The 24,102-nt window shown below is 49.0% G+C and overlaps 2 long non-coding RNA genes across 2 annotated transcripts; one reads left to right on the top strand and one right to left on the bottom strand.

The window, feature by feature from the left end:
- Positions 1–23,868, top strand: LOC148664612 (uncharacterized). Its single transcript, XR_015936517.1, has 4 exons — positions 1–78; positions 2,345–2,418; positions 3,389–3,459; positions 16,351–23,868. It is a non-coding gene; the product is annotated as an uncharacterized LOC148664612 (long non-coding RNA).
- On the bottom strand, positions 13,582–16,398 carry LOC148664613 (uncharacterized). The gene is made up of 2 exons (XR_015936518.1): positions 16,314–16,398; positions 13,582–14,045 (listed from the first exon to the last, which is right to left on the bottom strand). It is a non-coding gene; the product is annotated as an uncharacterized LOC148664613 (long non-coding RNA).
- Positions 23,869–24,102: the final 234 nt, after the last annotated feature.

Genomic DNA, 24,102 nt, shown 5'->3' on the forward strand with positions numbered 1-24,102 from the left:
CGTCGCGCTCCGCAGCTCGAGCTTCGGTGCGAGGCAGGGCGGGAGGGAGTCGATGTGGCCTCGGCGCCATCTTTGCTGGTGAGTCAATTGTGACCGTTGCGGTACAATAAACCATCAATAAACCTTTTCCCACCCCGACCAGTATTTCTGTCGCGGCCCACGTCCCTTACAATCGACAAACTATAAAAAAACAGTAGCCCTTCGGAACATTACACGCCATTTTTTTATTTTAAACGTCCGTTAGATACGCAGGTGGCTCGATACCTGTCTTAACCTCGCCGGCGTCTTTATACCGGCAAGTGAATTTTATTTGGGGTCCCTCAGAATTGTGACAGAAATGTCAGTGAACCACAATAAAAAACGAAACTTTTTTTTTAAAGGCGGTGAATAGATTTTATGAGTAAGCGTGTAGCAACTAACGTAAGGAAAAAAAAGTTGTCTTTCCCTACGAAGACGTTTTGGTACAGGACTTTCTTTAAATATCAGTTGTGCATAGCGTTTTACAAAAAGTTGAGGATGATCTTGGAGATAATTGCAAAGGAAAATTGAGATAACTACCAAAACATTACGTGTGAAACGACAGGACAGAACTTTGAACCCACAAAGAACCAAAGGTATGAAATATTGCCTCGTCATGGGGGGTTGATAATTGTAATAAGTGTTCCTAATTTTCGTAAAGAAATGTATTTTATGGGAGTCACACGTGAGATTTAGTGTATATACGTTTCATATTGTGCATATATACGGGGTTAAAAAGTGGAATGAGTATGATTATAAACTTGTGTGTCCTATAATCAGATAATTTTTGAACAAGCTTTGATTAGACAGGTGAAAAACAACATCAGATCCTTGTTTTTAATATATTCTCACGTCTGAATATCAGCTTCTCCCCTCTGGCCAACATTTCAGGGCTCCCAGATGTAGATCACAAATTGAAACAAATATTCATTTGTTACCCTTATTAAAACAGTTAATAGAAGTGAGTGACCAGGGTAAATAAAGGTGGGTCAGTGTAAACTGTTTATTCTGGACCAGACTTTGTCATGTGTGATATGTCATGACTTCTTATATCAAGTTTTATCTTTATATTTAGCTATACATGTGTAATAGATGCGATATGTGTCCATAAAAAGGTTTCTCCAGGGGAAAATCAAGTTGGTTTTAAAACCGTGTTTCCTTTTTAGGGTACGTTTGCATTCCAAGTGTGGGGTTTTTGCCTTTTTATCATATACCACGGATTCACATCCGAAATTTTTGCCGAGACAAGTTGCCTTTCTTATACGCGGAGGGATCTGCTCGTGAGATGTCTGCTCGGTCCATTTCTGAGCTCAGTATAAGGTGTAGAAAGCATGACTGTCATCATAACCCGCCTCTCACCCTGGCCCGAGCCTGAAGCACGCCCCCTAGTGCAGGGTTAGAAGTGTGGAATAATGTTGTGACTATTGCTTCATCAATAACATGCTGATTGCATGTTTCTAGATGGGTATAACAGAGATCTCAACTACTGAGGGGCTTTATTAATAATTGCTTACACTTATATAGCGCTTTTCTGGACACTCCACTCAAAGCGCTGCACAGGGAATGGGGAATCCCACTACCGCCACCAATGTACAGCCACCACCTGGATGATGCGACGGCAGCCATAGTGCGCCAGAACGCTCCCCACACAGCAACTCTCAGTGGGGAGAAGAGCAGAGGGATGAAGCCAGTTCAGAGAAGGGGGTTATAAGGAGGCCATGATTGGTAAGGGCCAATTGGAAATTTGGCCAGGACGCCTGGGTTACACCCCTACTCTTTTCGAGAGACGCCCTGGGATTTTTAATGACCACAGAGAGTCAGGACCTCGGTTTTACGTCTCATCCGAAGGACGGCGCCTGTTTACAGTATAGTGTCCCCCGTCACTATACTGGGGTATCAGACTGCAGGGTGAGCGCCCCCCTGCTGTCCCACTAACACCTCTTCCACCTCTTATTAGCCAGTGAAAAATGGTAGCTTCCTCAGAGACACCGCAGGAAGACAGGAGTTTGTGATGAAAGTTCGAGAGGGATGGCCACACCCTAGTTCGGTCAGACTCGGCTGTCGATATTTTAGCAATCACTCCTGACTCCTCTCCTGAAACACTGTCAATACTGCACGTGATCCCCCTCTCTCCCTCGCGTCCCGCTCCCACCCCGTCTCCACCTGTGTAGCCCCCCCCCCTGGTCACTCCTCCTCGCTGTGCAGGGGGGGTCCCAGCCTCCTCGTCCTCTGGCCAGGAGCCCTCAGCCAAGCGGGTTCAGCCAGATCATCACTCCATGATCCTTTCAGTATGCTAAATTCCTGGTGTTGTTTTTTTTCTCCCCAGAAAACTGACTGTCCGCCCCACCTCTGCGCTAAGTGGACGATGAAGTCAGGTTCCAGTGTGCCTGGTGTTTACAGGTAATACTTCAGACTGGTTGGCCTCACCTCAGGGTGTCTGGGCGTTTGATATTATACAGTTGCAATGCTGATGCCTGTGACTGTGATGCTGTAAGGCTACAGGATTCTCTCTGGAGATCCTGAGTGATTTCCGGCGTTCGTGCGGAAACACAGCCCCACCCTCCCGCAGTGTCCAGTCCGCAGAATTTCCTGGAGACGTGGTCTCGCCGATGGGCGACCCCGCCAGCGAGAGACTAGCTGAGGCAGGATATTCTGTAAGGTTCAGTTAATTAGACGCGTACAGATGTTGAGCTCATTGTCCTTTTAATTGTGCCATCTATGCTAACTGTAGCAGAGATCGAACTATCAAGGTGACAGATCAATAATTTTAAATTAAATAGATGCATGATATTGCTAGCGCTGATGCAAGAGGCAAGTCAGAGGAACTGAACACAGAATGGATAGGAGTCGCAGTGAGTGAGAGAGGAATGAGATAAATTATTTAAGAGGATTAAAACACTGAAGAACAGGAGACACAGTGAGAGAGAGGAGATCACAGGAAATACCTCAGTAACAAACATACTTACACACAGGACAGGAGACACAGTGAGAGAGAGAGGAGATCACAGAGAATCCCTCAGCAACAAACACACAGGACAGGAGACACAGCGAAAGAGAGGAGATCACAGAGAATCCCTCAGTAACAAACCCACAGGACAGGAGACACAGCGAGAGAGAGGAGATCACAGAGAATCCCTCAGTAACAAACCCACAGGACAGGAGACACAGCGAGAGAGAGGAGATCACAGGAAATACCTCAGTTTTAAGTGCAGACAACCGGACAGGAGACAGAGTGAGGAAGAGTAAATGAATCACAGTAGTATTGATAAGAGACGGGTTATGAAGAGATGGGACACACAGAGATGGAGAGAAGGGAGGCAACAGTTGAACTCGCTGGCTGAGTTAATTGACGCTGCTGTTTCTTTGGCAGATGAAGTCGGGGTCCAGAGTTTCGCTGACGTGGCAGAACCGTCCCAGCTCGGTCTCCTCCCATTCCTGCAGGTCAGTGCCCCTTCAGTCAGACCCTGTGTTCGGGGAGGCACACAGGGAAGTCGCACACTGTGACAAAAGGCTCCAGAGACATCGCTGAACCACAGAATAGCTCCAGAGCATTTGTGCACCTTTTGGAATTCTTCACGTATAGTGAAAGGTGAAAATAAAACCAAGAATGGGTGACGCGTCTTTACACAGAGGCGGGTGGGGAACAAGCTGCCCAGCCTTGTTGTTGATGCCGATACCCTGGCTTCTCTCCAGATACAGGTGGATTAAATCATGGGTCCAATTAATCACTAACTACCAGACAGGCTTGAAAAACCGAATGGCGTTCTCTCGTTTTTAACCTTTCTTCAGTTCTTAGAAAACCTGCACACAGAAAAAAAATAATTTGCATTTTTTTACAACTTCCAACGGTCAGGTCTGTGGGTATTTAAATCTGACTAGAATGTGTATTGTTCAAAATCTCTTGTTCACTATCAGTGTTGTTGTTTTTAGTGTCATTCTCATTACTCCTGTGGTAAAGAGTTACTTTGTGCGGCTCGGGGTTTGTTGACTGTGGAGTATTCAACAGCAGTATCTGTCTGTGTTAATTCTGCCAAGAATAAAACACGTGTTCTCAACCGTTAACACTGTGCAGAGCAAGAGGGAAGTCAATGAGTTAACACTGTACAGAACCGGACTCACTGTTCACACTTGTATTGACACTATACTGAACAACAGGACTCACTGTTCACACTTATATTAATACTTTTTTGATTAACAGGACTCAGTGTTCACAGTCCTGTCGACACTGTTCGCACTCGTATTGACACTGTACTGACCAACAGGACTCGTGTCGACACCTTTCACACTCGAATCGACGCTGCTCACACTCATGTCGACACTTGACACTCGTATCCAGTACTGATTGCCCAACCCACCACTTAGCAGAGCTCCCGGTGGTGGGGCTGTGGTCCAGGGGCTCTGCCCCGACTTCACCTCGCACTGACCTAGCAAGCCCGCGCACCACAGGCGTCTCGCCGCCCCCCGCTGCTGCCGTTTGAGCCCTGCGAGCCCTTACACGCGAGAAGGCAAAACCTACTTCCGCCCGCGGGCCCGGGATCCTGGATCACGGAGTAATGGCATTCCTGCGGTGCCGCGGTTCCTGAAAGAGAGAGATAACGGTCAGGGAAGCGTCGCTGAAGACGCGCGGAAGGTAGGGATAACGGTCAGGGAGGGGGCCGTGTCGGCCACCCGCAGGCCGCAGAGGCAGCAGGTACGGGATCGTTCCACGCGGCCGAGAGAGAGGGGAAAGAGACGCGACATTTCGACTGTGGTCTTTTCCGGCTTCACGCGCCCGAAGGAGGCTCTGCGGCCGAAACGCCGCGTCTCTTTTCCTGTCCTTTCAGCGCAGGGATAAACCTTGACCTGCTCCGCTGCGGGTGAAGACAAAGTCGGCGTCGCTGGGTTTTTAAAAAAACCCGCAGAGCCACTTCATACTTCTGAAGACGATGGAATGGGAATATTTACAAGTCCTGTTCTAAAAGGTCTTCGGATCTCACCGTGACCGGCTGGGAGTGGGGTTTGCGCTAGGCAGTAGTCGGAGTCCGTTTTCTCCACCCCTTTGCTAACTGAACCAGGCTTGCCCAGGCCGGATCCATTAAAACCCACAAACTTCATGAATACAGGCGACCAGCTTTGACTTTGCTGGACCTTTTATTGACCATCATATCGGACTGCTCCAGTGAGAACTCCGCATTACAGATCTCTCAAGGTCAAACTCACAGAAGAGCCACAGACAGACAGAGACCGGATCAGAGACACAGGGGAGAGTCAGGACGGTGAAGGAGTCCTCATGGAGGATATCAGATACAGATGCAGCCATTCAAAATGCGCGGTAAAAACCCGCGGTACACTAACCTACCCACAAGCCACTGCGGGGCACCGGAGGGCACCGCAGGGCAAGTGATTGGCTGGCCAAAATGACCGACAGGGGCACTCGTGGTGCATTGGTTGGTAGTGCAAAGATTTAATCATTTAATGTCTTTACTGTGCACATTTTAATCCGCTTAGTTTTGAATATTTATATGGATTTTACCACTAAAGGGAAATTTTAGTAGCTGAGCATAAAAAGAAGAGGAGCATAACGCATCTGAAGGTCATAAACGATATTAATTTAGGAACATAAATATTACTGTATGTATGTAAACTGTACTGTGTATGGCTGGTCTTGGTAGTTTAAAGAAAAAATACACACCAGTCTTCCATTTCTCCCTAAACATTTTAAGCATGAAAGTTTTATGAAACGGTACCCAAATATGCGATTGCTGTATAGAATGAATTTTAATTAAAAAAAATTATTTAACACGAACATTAAGCTGTTTACATCTTCCGCCTGAGAACAGTCACCCGTTGCTACCCAACGCAGGACACAGCCACTAACTAGCAAAGAGAGGACATTAGCTACCCAATATGATAAAGAAATAAATGATTATTTTGTTTATTTCTTTTGCACATTTATTTGAACATTTCCATCGATTGTACAAGCACTTGGAAACTGTCCAATCCCTAGTTCATCAAGCATTTACCGGTCTGGCGCCGATCTGTGTCTTCCAGGATATAATGCCAGCGAACTCTTGTTTTTATGTCCACTATAACAGACAATCTCCTTTGCTTTTAACCGAGCGTTTAATAATTTCCTAAAATGAAAATGATTTACTTTATTTCCCTCACGGGATCAATAAAAGTATCTATCATCTGTCTAAACTATGGGACACAATTCTGGGGTCTCCCCATACCAGAGATTATGGTAGGGCTTCAGAATGGTGATTGGCTGACACCATCTGACACCCCTCTGATTGGAGAAAAAAGACGTGCTGGTTTGCTATACATACTGTACCAGGAAGAGGATTTCTTTCTATTCAAAACGTGTATTTTAAAAGTTTAAGAAGTAAAAACCTTACAGCGTACACAGATTTCTAAACTGATCAGGATCGTTATCTTTGTCTTATGCATAATAATGTTCACCGCTCTGTCCAGCAAATTAATAATAAACTTTATTTTATATAGCGTTTTAAACGAATAAGTAATTAGATTGCTCATAAACCTAATCACTTGCTTTTTCTTTTTATTTAGGCTCAGATTTCAACTATAGATCGTATTATTAATAACCATAATAACAACCAACCAACAAAAACAACCATATAAACATAATACCAACCAAAAACATAGATAACAACCACAATACAAAATCAAATAATCAAACCATTTTACTCTCGCAAAGTCCTCCAATTATCATAATCCCGCCCTTTATGCAAAACCAAACCTTCCTCCCATCCCAGTTTATCCTGTTTCTCATAAACAAAATCCACCTCAATTTTCAACATAAAGCATTACACAAAATCAATACCTCAACACTCCATACTCAACAACGATAATTCACAAACAGCCAGAACATGTAACTACACATTCCCAAACAGACCTAATTTCCATAGCCCCGCCCCTTATGCAAAACCAACATCCCTCCCCTGTTCTCTCTCTCCCCTGGCGGTTGTAATTGTTTTTATTTTCAAATAAATTTTAGCAAAGTCATGTATTTTAAAAATCTTAAGATTTTTATATTTATGTCTTTATTTAGTGGTTTCATTAGTGACAAAGGCTAAACTTTCTTGGAAAAATGTCTTTTATGTAAACCATGTTTGCTATTAATTCATTCAGGGCTAAAATATGTTCATTGTCTTCTAATGAAAGAAGGGTTCCTTTCACCGTAGTCGGGAGCCTAGCCTTTAACTAGTAAGTACTGTACTTACTGGGTTTTTGAGGGGGGGAGGTGTCTTTCGCTGGAAATCTCGCCTCCTACCCGTGAAACCGGTTCAATTCGTCACAGCCAGCACTCCTGCAGAGAGGGGGGTTGTACTTGCAGTGTATACAGTACACGCGTTATGCTCTTCGTTAATGTCTGTGAAGTTTTATTTAATCTCTGGGCCATACTGATTCTTCTGGAAGCCAGTTTCCGCCAGGGAGTAAAAAAAAACACACTATGGTATTCTCTCCAATGCAGTGCAGTTAAAAACATACCTCTGATGCTGCTCCTAAATGAATATCGTTTATGACCATCAGAAGCTTTATGCTCCTTTTCTTTTTTCCAGTGGATTGAACAGGGAGAGGCATTTCATGATGTACTTTTCACTGATGAAACAACAGTGGCTCTGGAACAGTTTTCAACCAAGTCGTTTTATAAAAAGGGTAGATATGTACACGTTACTGAAGCTAAAAGTTTAGCCTTTGTCACTAATGTAACCACTAAATAAAGACATATAGAAATCCCTACGTTACAGACTGTATATGGCTGGTATTGGTAGTTTAAAGAAAAAATACACACCAGTATTCCACTTTCTCCCTAAACATTTTAAGCATCAGAGTCTTACATGTGGTTATTTCGGAAACGTTTGTACGTGCTCCTTCTGACCATGTTACTGTTTACTGTTACTGACCATATTAAGTTTAAGTGCCTGTGGGCACTTTTGCTGTCCGTGGGGGGTGGACCGTCTTTCATTAGAAGATTAGTCTGTTCTACTCTGAGAATGTAGAGGGGGTGGAAAGTGCCCGCGGTCATTTAATTAGTATTAAAATTCACACTGATTCCCTTGCGAAGATACGGACATAGGAATATTCGTGCGTGGTCAAAAAATGGCATAAAAACGACAAAGTGAAGGCTGTGAAAACATTCACAATGTACTTTATACACAAAGCAAATATACCCCCCCCCTCTCAATTTAATTCAAGCTGCTTTATTAGCATGACAGATGGGTACAATCAGTGTTGGGTATTTACTTTGCTTTGAGATGCCACTTTTAAAGGTGATATATAAAATCAAGGCTTTATTTTGCTTTAACTCCGCAAGTCTGAGTTCTTGTGTCTGTCCTATCCGAACCCGAAAGTATTACAATATGTATCTTTATAGCAGGTGGTGTACAGCTTTTTAGTATAGATTACACTTTTCTAAAATGTATTTAAAAAATAAAAACGATTACAATCTAATCTTTCCACTTTTGATCCCAAAATAAATCTAAACGGGGAGAAAGCTATGCTGAAAGTTTATTAAGATACTTAGAAGACAAAGATATCAATTTATGTGGCATTTGTCTGATTGTGAATCAAAAAACACATATATTTAAACCCGCATTTGCGATTTAAATCAAAACGTTATTTAAATCAATATAAATGTTTATATTGTAATGCCTAGGTGACTATTCATTGTTATTAAAATGACTTAAATCCGATCATGTTGTGATATTTAGAAATATAAATTTGTTTGGTGCGAGTGAGGTTTTATTTAATCTCTGACTCAGTGATGGCCTGGCATGGTGAGGTGCGCTGGCAGCTATGTGGTGTTACGCAGTGGTGGCCTGACACGGTGAGGTGCCCTGGCAGCTGTATGATGCAGTGGTGGCCTGGCACAGTGAGGTGCGCTTGCAGCTGTGTGACGCAGTGGTGGTCGGGTATGTAGAGGTGCACTGGCAGCTGTGTGTTGTGACGCTGTGGTGGCCTGGCACGGTGAGGTGCGCTGGCAGCTGTGTGATGCAGTGGTGGTCGGGTGTGTAGAGGTGCACTGGCAGCTGTGTGTTGTGACGCAGTGGTGGCCTGGCACGGTGAGGTGCGCTGGCAGCTGTGTGATGCAGTGGTGGCCTGGCACGGTGAGGTGCGCTTGCAGCTATGTGACGCAGTAGTGGCCTGGCACGGTGAGGTGCGCTGGCATATAATGAATATATTCATGTGCATCCAACACACAGTTCAGCTAGCAACTACACAAAATCTAAAATATGAGCTCTACTTGCCACTTACAATACCAACAGTACCAGCTAACTTCAGTAGTGACATTTTCATGGATCTTTTTAACAATAAAATTTACAACATCAGACTTCAGACACAATTAAACAGGCCTCAAAAAAGTCTGGTACAAACATTTTCAGCATGGTGAAACATGGTGAACATTTCCACCACTGCGTCACACCACACAGCTGCCAGCGCACCTCACCGTGCCAGGCCACCACTGCATCACACAGCTGCCAGCGCACCTCACCGTGCCAGGTCACCACTGCATCACACAGCTGCCAGCGCACCTCACCGTGCCATGCCACCAGCTGCGTCAAACCACACAGCTGCCAGCGCAACTCACCGTGCCCAGCCACCACTGCATCACACAGCTGCCAGCGCACCTCACCGTGCCAGACCACCACTGCGTCACAACACACAGCTGCCAGCGCACTTCACCGTGCCAGGCCACCACTGCGTCACACCACACAGCTGCCAGCGCACCTCACCGTGCCAGGCCACCACTGCATCACACAGCTGCCAGCGCACCTCACCGTGCCAGGCCACCACTGCATCACACAGCTGCCAGCGCACCTCACTGTGCCAGGCCACCACTGCATCATACAGCTGCCAGGGCACCTCACCGTGTCAGGCCACCACTGTGTCACACATATTTCAGCGCCATATATTTCATGGATATTATGGAATATAATGGATGGATATCTTGGTTATCTTTCTAGTTCACAGGTTTGCATGCATAATTTAATTTTGAAAGCCACTGAGACATCAGGTACTACTGTTGTATTTATGAAAAAGAAACAAAACAAAAAACATACTAACAACTGTGCCATCCTACTCCTTAGTTAATACATTTTATTATTCATAAACAGTTAACATTGTTAGCAAAATATTTTGAATTATATTTAACCCTATTTTTTCTTTAGTTTTGTATTTAACTTATTATATGATAGTCAGACTTAATGTATATTTGAACAATGAAAATATATTTTTACAAGATTTTACATTAAGCACTTAAAATTAATATGGTTAATAATAGTAAACTGTAACATGCTGTAACAAGATCGGTTAAACTGCGAAGAAAATGCTTTCAGAGAAAATGTTTCAGGTGTGAAGAACATAGATCTCCAATGCAAATTCAACCAAACCTGTTCCCACACACCCTGCCCCCACTACCATTAGAATATACACAAACATTTTAGCGTTTCATTCTGAGCAGAAGACCCTCACACCTAAAGAGTGCTGGCTGTGACGAATTAAACCGGTTTTACAGGTTTCAATCACAGACCATGTGACATGGGACTCGGTAAACTACAGTAACACCGTATTTGATAACGCTATAAAAACGCTATAAAATAATGTGACTTAGCACAGAACAAGTTTACAGCACAGTACAAAAATAAATGCTGACCATGACTTTAGAAGCATAAATTGCCTTACACTCAATTTAAACACAAGCTGTCTTTAGCCCTCTAAGCTGGTTCATACAGAAATGTAGAGATCCAGGCTCAGAACACACAGCTTCATTAGCGAATACATATGCAGGACAACTAGAGAAGACGTTTTACGGAGGATGGATTTTTAGAAACATCCCATCAGACATCCCATCATATTCACAACGTGAAATCTAGAAAATAATATTACGTAACCAAAATCCGCAATATGGAAACATAACCTGTGTAATTGTTGATAGATGATGTACTCGTAACATTTTTTCAAGACAAACTACAACATTTAAAAAATGACTTGTATGTACTTGATATCTCTAATCAATCCACGGGTCCCAGCACAAAACGAAACGAAAACGCATATCGTTTCGCGGTTCTTATTAGTTGCTCAAAAGTAATTTGACCGTATGAAATGCATAATATAAACCTTGAAACATATACGTGAGCAGTACTTAAGCACTGTAGTATCGGTGTTAAGACATACCTCTCAAATACTGTAAATCAAGTTAAAAATATCTCAAGACCGATTCTGCTCATAATGAAACCATGTTTCGTGTATGTTTTCTTTAAAGTACCGAGACCAGCCATATACTGTATGTTTATGTTCCAAAATTAATACCGTTTATGGCCTTCACACGCGTTACAGTATGCTCCTATTTTTTTATGCTCAGCTACTAAGATTTCCCTTCAGTGGTAAAATTAGATATGAATATTCAATACTTAAACGGGCACAGTTAAGACATTAAATATACATATACATACTGTATACAGTACAGTTTGCATACGGTAATATGTTTATGTTATGCGATTAAAAAATAAATAAATAAAAATGAAAAGTCCAGCACCAGCTGGATTCAAACACACAACCTGCCAGTTGGTAGTCACGCACATAGACCAGTAGGCTACAAGACAGCTCGCATGAACAGGCAGGGGAAACAGCCCTACACAGCCCTGCCGCAGTACACGGATATAATCATACCGTTATTAAATTCTTGAGATACGCGATTCCATATTATATTCCCTTTTAATCAAATTCTAAAAGTATGCTTGTTGACTCCGGTATCACGTTAGTTAAAGACTTCGAAGCTTACAATGTTTAGGGAGAAATGGATTACTGGTGTGTATTTTTTTCTTTAAAGTGCCGATTCCTGGAACACCCCTCTGAAGTGGTTCCATAAGAAAAGAAAGCGTTGATAAATACAAGTGTCTTTTAATACACTCTTTGCTGTGCTCTTGAGGATCCTTGTGATATTTTAAGCTCTAGTTGAATGATAAGTGTCGCATTTTAAATCATTTTCGTAGTTAGAAATTATGAAACGCCCTGTTAAAAGCAAGGAAGGTTTTATGCCCGTTGAAGTAAAACAAAATGCCTGACAAAGTATGGCTTGGACAGATTCCAAGTGCTTGTACAAATGTGCTAAAGAAATTATACTTTGAGTATACAGCTTGTCCAAAGTCATCCATTATTAATACTATTAGTAATATCTTCAGTAAAGGCTTTGATGCATAAATATTTCTGATAAAGGTAGGTTGTGTACTTTTGTCCAACTGAGCAATCTAGCTTTCATAAAATATACCAACATTTTAATGACTGATGATTAACATGCTGTAATACACAGTTCAAAATTAAAGGCTCAAATGCTGTACATGAGAGGTTAAGCTCCCCCTGGCGGTTTTACAAGGCGACGCCGGATAGTTAGTCACGTGACACACGTGAACCGCGTGATACCCCGGTGGGCGTGTCGCGGTATGCCGCGAAATACCTCACCCATTTTGAATGGCTGCATCTGTACACCGATACCTAGTGTTCTCGGTGCACTCCCAGTGTTCAGAGGATACCCAGTGTTCCCAGTGCACACCCAGTGTTCAGAGGATACCCAGTGTTCCCAGTGCACACCCAGTGTTCAGAGGATACCCAGTGTTCCCAGTGCACACCTAGTGTTCAGAGAATACCCAGTGTTCCCAGTGCACACCCAGTGTTCAGAGGATACCCAGTGTTCCCAGTTCACACCCAGTGTTCAGAGGATACCCAGTGTTCCCAGTGCACACCCAGTGTTCCCAGTGCACACCCAGTGTTCAGAGGATACCCAGTGTTCCCAGTGCACACCTAGTGTTCAGAGGATACCCAGTGTTCTCAGTGCACACCCAGTGTTCAGAGGATACCCAGTGTTCCCAGTGCACGCCTAGTGTTCAGTGGATACCCAGTGTTCCCAGTGCACGCCTAGTGTTCAGAGGATACCCAGTGTTCCCAGTGCACGCCTAGTGTTCAGAGGATACCCAGTGTTCCCAGTGCACGCCCAGTGTTCAGAGGATACCCAGTGTTCCCAGTGCACGCCCAGTGTTCAGAGGATACCCAGTGTTCCCAGTGTTTGAGTTCTGCTTCCCCGGTGTTTCCTCTAAAGCAGCTTTCCTCCCCCGGAAATGCAGTCGGCCTTTCTTACCCAGAGGGGAAAGCATTCCTTCTCTGATCTAGGGTGTTTTTTTTTGTCTGTCTTCTATATCTGTTACCTTGTTTAACAATCGCTAGCTACCGTCATTAACCATTTTTAATAAAGGTCGTACTTTTGGGTCATTGCAGTTTGCACAGGCCTGCTTCCTGTCGAAGAGGACATCTTGAGCAAGAGTTTGACCTGCCCAGTGTAGACTTCAGAAACCCTTAATAGGTCTCCACCAACATATCCTGCGTTTTTCTGAAGGAAATACAAATGTAATGTAATATGAGCGTTATGTAACACAAGCATGATGTAGTATTGTGAGTATCACTTAGGGATAATTGTGTCTGGGCTCTGCCCACGACATCAGGGAACAACAAAGGCATCCTTTCTGTCCCCTTTAACCAATGTGCAAACAACGTATCTTTTATTCCTCATTTATGTAGAGGCTGGAGACCCTTAATGAAGTTATATACTTTTTCACCTGAACAATCAGTGCAACATGCATCACAATCTGAAAGAGAAACAGAGTTTGATGACGCCCTGCACAGCCATCCTGTCTACTTCAGCCCCCGCTGTCCCCTTTAAACAGCATATAATTTATTTTTAATTCATATAGAGGTCGGAGACCCTTAATGAAGTTATATACTTTCTCACCTGAACAATTAGCGCTGCTTTTATTAAAGTCTGAAAGAGAAACAGAGTTTGATTAGGTACAGCAAAGCCATCCTGGCCCAGTGTTCCCTAGTGCCTAGTGTTCAGTGGATACCCAGTGTTCCCAGTGCACGCCCAGTGTTCAGAGGATACCCAGTGTTCCCAGTGCACACCCTTGAAGTGGTGTTCCAGCCATACTCACTGTGACTTGTGGGAGCAGGAGTGGTGGTGCTGGATGTTGTTAAGTCTGGGAATGAATGAAAGACGTTAGTTCAGCACCAGCTCCAGAAACCAGTGGGAGAGCTGACTTTGGTTTTGCAGGGAGAGCTTTTAAAAAATCATTTGACAGCCCAGACTGATTAATTGATCATTGACTAACTCAACTAACTTGTTCATTAACTAACTCGATTTTTGACTGATCTAATTGCTTGCTGGGTTGTCAGAGGGTTGGCTGATCTGACAGATCGATTCACTGATTTATCCCAGGCAGTTCCTGGTCCAGTCAGTCCGGGGGTCTGTGACTCTGATCCAGTCAGTCCATGGGGTCTGTGTCCCCGGTCCAGTCAGTCCATGGGGTCTGTGTCCCCGGTCCAGTCAGTCCAGAGGTCTGTGTCCCCGGTCCAGTCAGTCCATGGGGTCTGTGTCCCCGGTCCAGTTCTGGACACTCCACTCATAGCTCTTCCCAGGTCAGGGGGATCCCCTCCAGACCCCCCAGTGTGCAGCCCCACCTGGATGATGCTCCAGTCCGCTCAGCACACAGCAGCTCTCAGTGGGGAGGAGAGCAGAGGGATGGAGCCAGTTCAGAGAGGGGGGGTGATTAGGAGGCCATCATGGGACAAGACCAGGGGGGGAATCAGGCCAGGACACTGGGGTAACACCCCTACTCTTCTCCAGAAACACCCCGGGATTGTAAATGAGCACAGAGAGTCAGGACCTCGGTTTGACGTCTCATCCGAAGGATGGCGCCTGTTTACAGTCCAGTGTCCCCCGTCACTATACTGGGGCATCAGGACCCACACAGACCGCAGGGTGAGAGCGCCCCCTGCTGGCCCTACTAACACCTCTCCCAGCAGCAATATTAGTTTTTCCCAGGAGTCTCCCCTCCAGGTACTGACCAGGCTCCCACCTGCTGGGCTCCAGTGGGGAGGGGGCTGCCAGCTGGGAGCTGCAGGGTGAGATGGCTGCTGGGCAAACGATGGCTAAAGAGCTTCCTAGGACACCCTGGACTTCGTGGTCGACTTCCTTCTCTTCAGACGGAGGTGGCTTGAAATCTGTCTCGTTTCAAGGAGTATTGGACACGATGCCCCCCCTGCTATATCCCCGCCAACTGGTGGCACGCCGACGACGAGGGCTCTCGGCCTCAATCCATCAACCACAAACTCTCCGGGATGAAAGAGAAGGACAGACTCTGTTCGTTGTTCCGGGGGGGGGGGGAGGGAAAAAAACAAAAGCTAAACAGATTTTTTTTTAAAAATTTTTATTGATGCTTAACAAAAGAACAAAAATTACAATACAGATCAATGTCAAGGGTTTATTTAGTGACCCCCCCCCCCCATCTTACGATCATCACAGGACCTTAAAATAATACTTAATAATACAAGGTCATGCAGACGGTCTGAGGACTCAGGTGGAGATAATGTGAAAGTTTTCCACAGTCCAGTCTGGGGTCCCTCAGCATCAGTCCAGACTGGGGTCTGGGGTCCCTCAGTTTCAGTCCAGTCCGGTCTGGGGCCCCGCAGCTTCAGTCCAGTCTGGGGCCCCTCAGCTTCAGTCCAGTCCAGAATGTGGCCCCTCAGCTTCAGTCCAGTCCAGACTGGGGTCCCTCAGCTTCGGTCCAGCACAGACTGGGGTCCCTCAGCTCCGGTCCAGTCCAGTCTGGGGCCCCTCAGCTCCGGTCCAGTCCAGTCTGGGGCCCCTCAGCTCCAGTGCAGTCCAGTCTGGGGCCCCTCAGCTCCAGTGCAGTCCAGTCTGGGGCCCCTCAGCTCCAGTCCAGTCCAGTCTGGTGTCCCTCAGCTCCAGTGCAGTCCAGTCTGGGGCCCCTCAGCTCCAGTCCAGTCCAGTCTGGTGTCCCTCAGCTCCAGTGCAGCCCAGTCTAGGGTCCCTCAGCTTCGGTCCAGCCCAGTCTAGGGTCCCTCAGCTCCGGTCCAGCGCAGTCTGGTGTCCCTCAGCTCCGGTCCAGCGCAGTCTGGTGTCCCTCAGCTCCGGTCCAGCGCAGTCTGGGGTCCCTCAGCTCCGGTCCAGCGCAGTCTGGGGTCCCTCAGCTCCGGTCCAGTCTAGTCCAGTCCAGATCTTAGCTGGACTGTCCAGTCCAGTCGTCTGGTGTCCCTCAGCTCCGAACCAGTCCAATCCAGTCCAGATCTTAGCAGGCACAGAACCAGGAAAGGAACCTGGAAAGAATATTGTTATTGCAGGTGTGAGGGACACAGACACAGACGTCACCATGACATCAAACAGCAAGAGGAGACTCCTCCTTGAATCACAGACACGACAGGGCGGCGCCTCCCTGTCTGCTCACCTGCACCTCCTCTTCTTCTTCTTGTCCTTCCCGGCAGCCTGGTCCTCCTCTCCCTCGCTCTTCCTCTCCTGACCCACGGTCTCCACCGCCTCCATCGGCTCATCCTGATCATCTGTCTCCACCGACACGCAGCTCAGGGAGTTTAAAAAGACCAACCAGCGCTTCTGAAGCAGAGACAGGAGAGTCACGTTAAGAGTCGGACTGGACACTCCAGTACATGAACACTGCACTGAGAGAGAGAGACGGGTTCATACACACACACTGACTGGACACTCCAGTACATGAACACTGCACTGAGAGAGAGAGGGGTTCATACAGACACACTAACTGGACACTCCAGTACATGAACACTGCACTGAGAGAGAGAGGGGGGTTCATACAGACACACTGACTGGACACTCCAGTACATGAACACTGCACTGAGAGAGAGGGGTACATACAGACACACTGACTGGACACTGGACAGGAGTAAAAAGAGGATCAGAGCATTACCCACCTTCTTTTTCTTCTGTCTCACAGGAGGTGGTGATTGGACCTCCTCCAGCTGGAGTCCGAGGAGGGAGAGAGGGGGCAGGAGAGGGACAGCACAGGGAGAGAAAGAGAGAGACAGCTGAGTAAAGTGTCCCAAGAGCACAGAGACTCTGCTGAGATCACACTCGCAGTGAGTGACCTGGGTGTAGCCCACTAATACTGACCCACTGGACACCACAGGACAGAGAGGAGGAGGAGAGAGACACACTGCCTGGACACCACAGGACAGAGAGGAGGAGGAGAGAGACACACTGCCTGGACACCACAGGACAGAGAGAGACAGGAAGGAGAGAGAGAGACAAAGATGATGGCACAGAAAGACAGCAGGCAAAGAGAAAGATTGAGTTTGAGGGACAAACAAACCAAGAGAGAGAGAGGAAAGAGAGAGAGAGAGACAGACTGACAGACGGGGCTGAAAGAGTGAGACAGAGAGGCAGGGACAGACAGACAGCAGGCCGAGAGAGAGACACTGAGATCAAAGGGACAGACAGGGCTGAAAGAGAGAGAGACAGAGAGGCAGGGACAGGCAGACAGCAGGCCGAGAGAGAGAGACTGAGATCGAGGGACAGACAGACTGACAGACGGGGCTGAAAGAGAGAGAGACACTGAGACCCAGGGACAGACAGGACAGGAGGCAGGGTGGGACCAGCACTGACCTCCTTCCTCTCTCCTGCCGGAGGAGCTGTCTCCACCTCCTCTTCCTCCTGCAAGTCAAGAGACAGGCTGAGAGAGAGACGGGCTAGCGGGACATCGGGGAACAGAGCTGAAGGCAGAGAGCAGAGGAGACAGGCCCAGCTGGGACAATGCAGGACAGACAAAGAAACAGACAGGGAGATACACTGAGAGACACAGGGAGAGAGACCCAGCTGGGACAACGGAGGACAGACAGAGAGCAGGGAGACATGGAAAGACACAGGGAGAGAGACAGGGAGAGAAGGACAGACACAGAGAAAAAGAGAGACTCAGACAGAAGGACAGAAAGACACAAAGAGAGAAGTACAGACGGACAAAAAGACAGAGAAAAGGACAGATGGACTGATGGACAGAAGGACAGAGAAAAGAACAGAAGGACAGAAAAACAGAAGGACAGATGGACAGAAGGACAGGACAGAGAAAAAGAAAGAAAGACAGAAGGACAGAGGGACAGAGAAAAGGACAGATGGACAGAGAAAAGGACAGAAGGATAGATGGATAGAAGGACAGACGGACAGACTCTGCCTCACTGGCCTTGTCAGACATCTCAGCCTCTTTCCTTGCCCTCCGCACCGGGGAGCCCCAGGTGGGGCCTGGCGGGGCCGGGCGGGCGATGGAGGGCAGGACGGGTGGGGGCAGGGGCAGAGGCACCGCCCCCGGGCATCGGGGGGGCTCGAGGGGCATGGCGGGGAGGAAGGGGGGGCGGCGAGGCGGGGCGGGCAGGGGCCTGAGAGGGCCGGTTGGGGGGGCCGGGGGCGGGGAGCGGAGGGGGCTCGAGGGCGCGGAGGGGGGGGACACCGAGCGGGACGAGCCGGGTGACCCCGGGAGCTCCAGCTGCAGCTCGGCCGCCCTCTCCAGCTTCTGGACGAGCTCGGGGAGACACGAAGACACCACAGGATTCTGTCCAGCGGGGAGAGGGGGAGACACAACGCAGGGGGGATGAGGAGCAGAGACTACGCCTGGACAGGTGAGTTTGTCCAGTAAGAGTCCGGACAGGTGAGTCTCTACAGTGTGTCCAGTGAGAGTGCGGACAGGTGTGTGTGTACAGTGTGTCCAGTGAGAGTGTGGACAGGTGAGTGTGTACAGTGTGTCCGGTAAGAGTCTGGACAGGCGAGTGTGTACAGTGTGTCCAGTAAGAGTCCAGACAGGCGAGTGTGTCCAGTAAGAGTGTGGACAGGTGTCTCCAACAGTAAGAAGCTGTCTAACCCTTTAACCCAGCTCAGGAAAGTTAGTGGGTGCTCTGTCTCCTCCCCAGATCTCACCTTCAGGTCTGGCTCCACAGAGCTCACTCAATCACTACAGCAAGCTGAGACCTCTCGGCCATCAGGACTGTGGGGGTCAGTGTGGGGAGCTGTAGGGTATCGGGAGTTTAGGGGTCAGTGTGGGGAGCTGTAGGGTATCGGGAGTTTAGGGGTCAGTGTATGGAGCTGTAGGGTATCGGGAGTTTAGGGGTCAGTGTGGGGAGCTGTAGGGTATCGGGAGTTTAGGGGTCAGTGTAGGGAGCTATAGGGTATTGGGAGTTTAGGGGTCAGTGTGGGGAGCTGTAGGGTATCGGGGGTTTAGGGGTCAGAGTGTGGAGCTTTATTATTATTATTATAATACAGCGAGCGCTGCTGGGGGCGGAGAGGTCAGTCGGTGGAGGGCTGGACACTGGACGCTGGCGGGCGGGAGGGGTGGACTTACGACGCCTCGCCGGGCCCGGGTCCTGCTGCGACCGCGCACGGCCGTGCGGCATCTCTGTTGGTGCATCGTCCTGCCGAGACAAGCAGAGTCACAGTGGGGTGGGGAGGGGACGCAGCCACACAGCTGGGCGGCTTGTTCCCCACCCCCGCCCCCCTCTGTGTACAGTAGAGCCTCCTGTCCTGACTGGAGGACCTCACCCAGCTGTGTCTGGAGAGAAGCCGGGGTATCGGCTTCAACCACAGGGCTGGGCAGCTTGTTCCCCACCCCCACCACCCTCTGTGTACAGTAGAGCCTCCTGTCCTGACTGGAGGAGCTCACCCAGCTGTGTCTGGAGAGAAGCCAGGGTATCGGCTTTGTTCCACACCCCCGCCACTCTCTGTGTAGAGGTGCACCTCCTCTCAATATCTTTTTACAGCACGATCACACCAATAAGAGTGGAGTAATGTTAAAAAAAACAACTTATTTCTCAACTTATTTTGTTATTTCTCGCCAGCGACGCTTTTGAGCGACTTACCAATTTCACGGGGATACTTCAGAGTGAATCTGAAGCTGAAACTGTGATTTGATCGAAGTCGAAGTAACCCGCGAATCTTTTTTTGAAGAAACACGTGTTTATTAAGCGCTATATAGTCCTTTCCTCCTCCTCTCTCTTCACTCCTCTGAGCTCACGGGGCTCCGGCACCGCCCCCCGCTAGAATCCGCCGCTCTGTGACGTCAGGCTGCTCACTGTGACGCCTCCGTGACGTCGCACCCAGCCGGGTGTCCCTGTACGACCCCGGTAGTCGCCACCTCGGACAGGCAGGGGAAACGGGTCCAGCTGTTTCCGGCCCAAGGGTTACAAAAGCTGCACTTGAATTTAAAGACAAAATCACGTCGAGGGCGCATTCAGCACCCCCACGTCCAACACGGGTTTCCGTGGGGTTTGGTTCAGTGAAATTAGCATCCCCCCCGAACCCCAAATCAAAGAAAGACCAAACTCCACCCCCCTCTAGCGGCCAAGGGCGGAAATTTCGGGCCACGCCACGTCCAAAAAACACGGGTTCCCCCCCCCCGTCTTGCGGGGAAAAGAGACGCCATTTTCTTTTCCGAGCGCTGCGTGGGACCTCACGACCCCCCCAAAAAAAACGGGCTTCGGAGACAAGGAAAACCAGGCACGTCGACCTCTCTACAACACCACCCGGCCGTTTCAGACCGTGGGAAAAAAATAAATACAATTTCGCCCCTCACCGACCGCCACGCAAAAAAACACAACTTCACGCTACAGAAACGGCCTGTGTGTGTGGGGGGGGGGGCACGGGAAAAAAATAAAACCTGCGTGTTTTCGGCAGAGTAAGCTCAGCGGGGAAACTCTGAATCTCGGGGTTGCTTCTTGAACCTCGAAAACGACCTTTTTTCTCTCTCTCGTTTTTTTGGTGTCTGGGACGTTCACGAACTCCGCCGCGTTGGTGCGATTCCCAGCGGGACTTGAACATAACCCCCCCGTGGGGCCACAGCGCCCCCGTGTGGCCGAGAGGACCACTACCCGCAGGGCTGAGCTTTTACTGCCGTGTCCCGCTTTCACTCTGGCGATGAAGGAGGGAATCAAGGAGGAGAATTAATATTGTGATCCACCAGTCCATCACAGGACACACACACACCCTGGAAAGGACAGCAGTCCATCACAGGACACACACAGACTCACACACCCTGGACAGGACAGTAGTCTATCACAGGATGTTCAGTGCCTCTCTCTAATAAAGTAGAAACGTGACATTAAACTCCGTTCAAAACGGGAGAAATCACCAGGACACGATACACCTTGCTCCGGACGATGGGAGAAGACCTGTACCTTCACGTGTCCGGGTTGTGAAAACGTCTTCTGGCAGTTCAAAACGTTTCGAAGAGACTACAGCGCTATCCTGTGTTCCATTTCTATCGTGTATTATTATACAGTCATAAGTATCTGTACTGATCACAGAGTCCCCCTCTCACTGCCAGGACTGAAGCCCAGTGCAGCACGAATAATAATAATAATAATAATAATAAGTCTGGACCCTCCACTCAGAGCTCTTCCCAGGTCAGGGGGATCCCCTCCAGCCCCCCCAGTGTGCAGCCCCCACCTGGATGACAATCCAGTCCGGTCAGCACACAGCAGCTCTCAGTGGGGAGGAGAGCAGAGGGATGGAGCCAGTTCAGAGAGGGGGGTGATTAGGAGGCCACGATGGGTCAAGACCAGGGGGGGAATCAGGCCAGGACACTGGGGTAACACCTCTACTCTTCTCCAGAGACACCCCGGGATTGTTAATGAGCACAGAGAGTCAGGACCTCGGTTTGACGTCTCATCCGAAGGACAGCGCCTGTTTACAGTCCAGTGTCCCCCGTCACTATACTGGGGCATCAGGACTCACACAGACCACAGGGTGAGCGCCCCCTGCTGGCCCTACTAACACCTCTCCCAGCAGCAACCTCAGTTTTTCCCAGGAGTCTCCCCTCCACGTACTGACCAGGCTCCCACCTGCTGGGCTCCAGTGGGGAGGGGGCTGCCAGCTGGGAGCTGCAGGGTGAGATGGCTGCTGGGCAAACGATGGCTAAAGAGTTTCCTAGGACACCCTGGACTTCGTGGTCGACTTCCTTCTCTTCAGACGGAGGTGGCTTGAAATCTGTCTCGTTTCAAGGAGTATTGGACACGATGCCCCCCCTGCTATATCCCCGCCAACTGGTGGCACGCCGACGACGAGGGCTCTCGGCCTCAATCCATCAACCACAAACTCTCCGGGATGAAAGAGAAGGACAGACTCTGTTCGTTCGTTTTGGTGGGGGGGGAGGGAAAAAACCAAAAGCTAAACAGATTTTTTTTTAAACCATTTTAATGATGCTTAACAAAAGAACAAAAATTACAATACAGATTAAGTCCAGTCTGGGGACCCTCAGCTTAGGTCCAGTCCAGTCTAGGACCCCTCAGCTTCGGTCCAGCACAGTCTGGGGCCCCTCAGCTCCGGTCCGGTCCAGTCCAGTCTGGGGCCCCTCAGCTCCAGTGCAGCCCAGTCTGGTGTCCCTCAGCTCCAGTCCAGCCCAGTCTGGTGTCCCTCAGCTTCGGTCCAGCACAGACTGGGGTCCCTCAGCTCCTGTCCAGTCCAGTCTGGTGTCTCTCAGCTCCGGTCCAGTCCAAGCTGGTGTCCCTAGGCTCCAGTCCAGTCGTCTGGTGTCCCTCAGCTCCGAACCAGTCCAGTCCAGTCCAGTCCAGTCCAGATCTTAGCAGGCACAGAACCAGGAAAGGAACCTGGAAAGAATATTGTTATTGCAGGTGTGAGGGACACAGACACAGACGTCACCATGACATCAAACAGCAAGAGGAGACTCCTCATTGAATCACAGACACGACCGGGCGGCGCCCCCCTGTCTGCTCACCTGCACCTCCTCTTCCTCTTCTTGTCCTTCCCGGCAGCCTGCTCCTCTTCTCCCTCGCTCTTCCTCTCCTGAGCTACGGTCTCCGCCACCTCCATCGGCTTGTCCTGATCTTCTGTCTCCACCGACATGCAGCTCAGGGACTTCAAAAAGATGCACCAGCGCTTCTGAAGCAGAGAGAGGAGAGTCACGTTAAGAGTCGGAGTGGACACTCCAGGACATGAACACTGCACTTAGAGAGAGAGAGGGGTTCATACAGACACACTGACTGGACACTCCAGTACATGAACACTGCACTGAGAGAGAGAGGGGTTCATACAGACACACGACTGGACAGTCCAGTACATGAACACTGCCCTGCTCTCGGCCTCAATCCGTCAACCACAAAAGAGAAAGAGAGAGATAGGTGAGTCAAGTGTCCCTAGAGCACAGAGACACTGCTGAGATCACACTCGCAGGGAGTGAGCCTGGGTGTAGCCCACTAATACTGACCCACTGGACACCACAGGACAGAGAGGAGGAGGAAGAGAGAGACACACTGCCTGGACACCACAGGACAAAGAGGAGGAGGAGAGAGACACACTGCCTGGACACCACAGGACAGAGAGGAGGAGAGAGACACACTGAGGACAGAGAGGAGGAGGAGAGAGACACTGACAGACAGGGCTGAAAGAGAGAGAAACACTGAGAACCAGGGACAGACAAGATGGCGAAACTCCACCACAGACAGTACAGGAGGCAGGGTGGGACCAGCACTGACCTCCTTCCTCTCTCCTGCCGGAGGAGCTGTCTCCACCTCCTCTTCCTCCTGCAAGTCAAGAGACAGGCTGAGAGAGAGACGGGCTGGCGGGACATCGGCGAACAGAGCTGAAGGCAGAGAGCCGGGGAGACAGGCCCAGCTGGGACAACGCAGGACAGACAGAGAGACAGACAGGGAGACACACGAAGAGACACAGGGAGAGAGACCCAGCTGGGACAACGGAGGACAGACAGAGAGCAGGGAGACATGGAAAGACACAGGGAGAGAGACAGGGAGAGAGGGACAGACACAGAGAAAAAGAGACTCAGACAGAAGGACAGAAAGAGAGAAGTACAGACGGACAAAAAGACAGAGAAAAGGACAGATGGACTGATGATCAGAAAGAGAGAAAAGGACAGAAGGACAGATGGACAGAGAAACGAACAGAAGGACAGATGGACAGAGAAACGAACAGAAGGACAGTGAAAATGACAGATGGACAGAAGAAAAGACGGACAGAGAAAAGGACAGAAGGACAGACAGACAGACAGACAGATGGACAGACGGACAGACTGCCCCACTTGCCTCGTCAGACATCTCAGCCTCTCTCCTTACCCTCCCCACCGGGGAGCACCAGGCGGGGCCTGGCGGGGCCGGGCGGGCGATGGGGGGCAGGACGGGCGGGGGCAGTGGCAGGGGCACCGCCCCGGGCAGCAGGGGGGGCTCGAGGGGCATGGCGGGGAGGAAGGGGGGGCGGCG

Source organism: Lepisosteus platostomus, chromosome 5, assembly GCF_059453375.1.
Source record: "Lepisosteus platostomus isolate fLepPlt1 chromosome 5, fLepPlt1.hap1, whole genome shotgun sequence".
In the NCBI taxonomy this organism is placed as follows: Eukaryota; Metazoa; Chordata; class Actinopteri; order Semionotiformes; family Lepisosteidae; genus Lepisosteus; species Lepisosteus platostomus.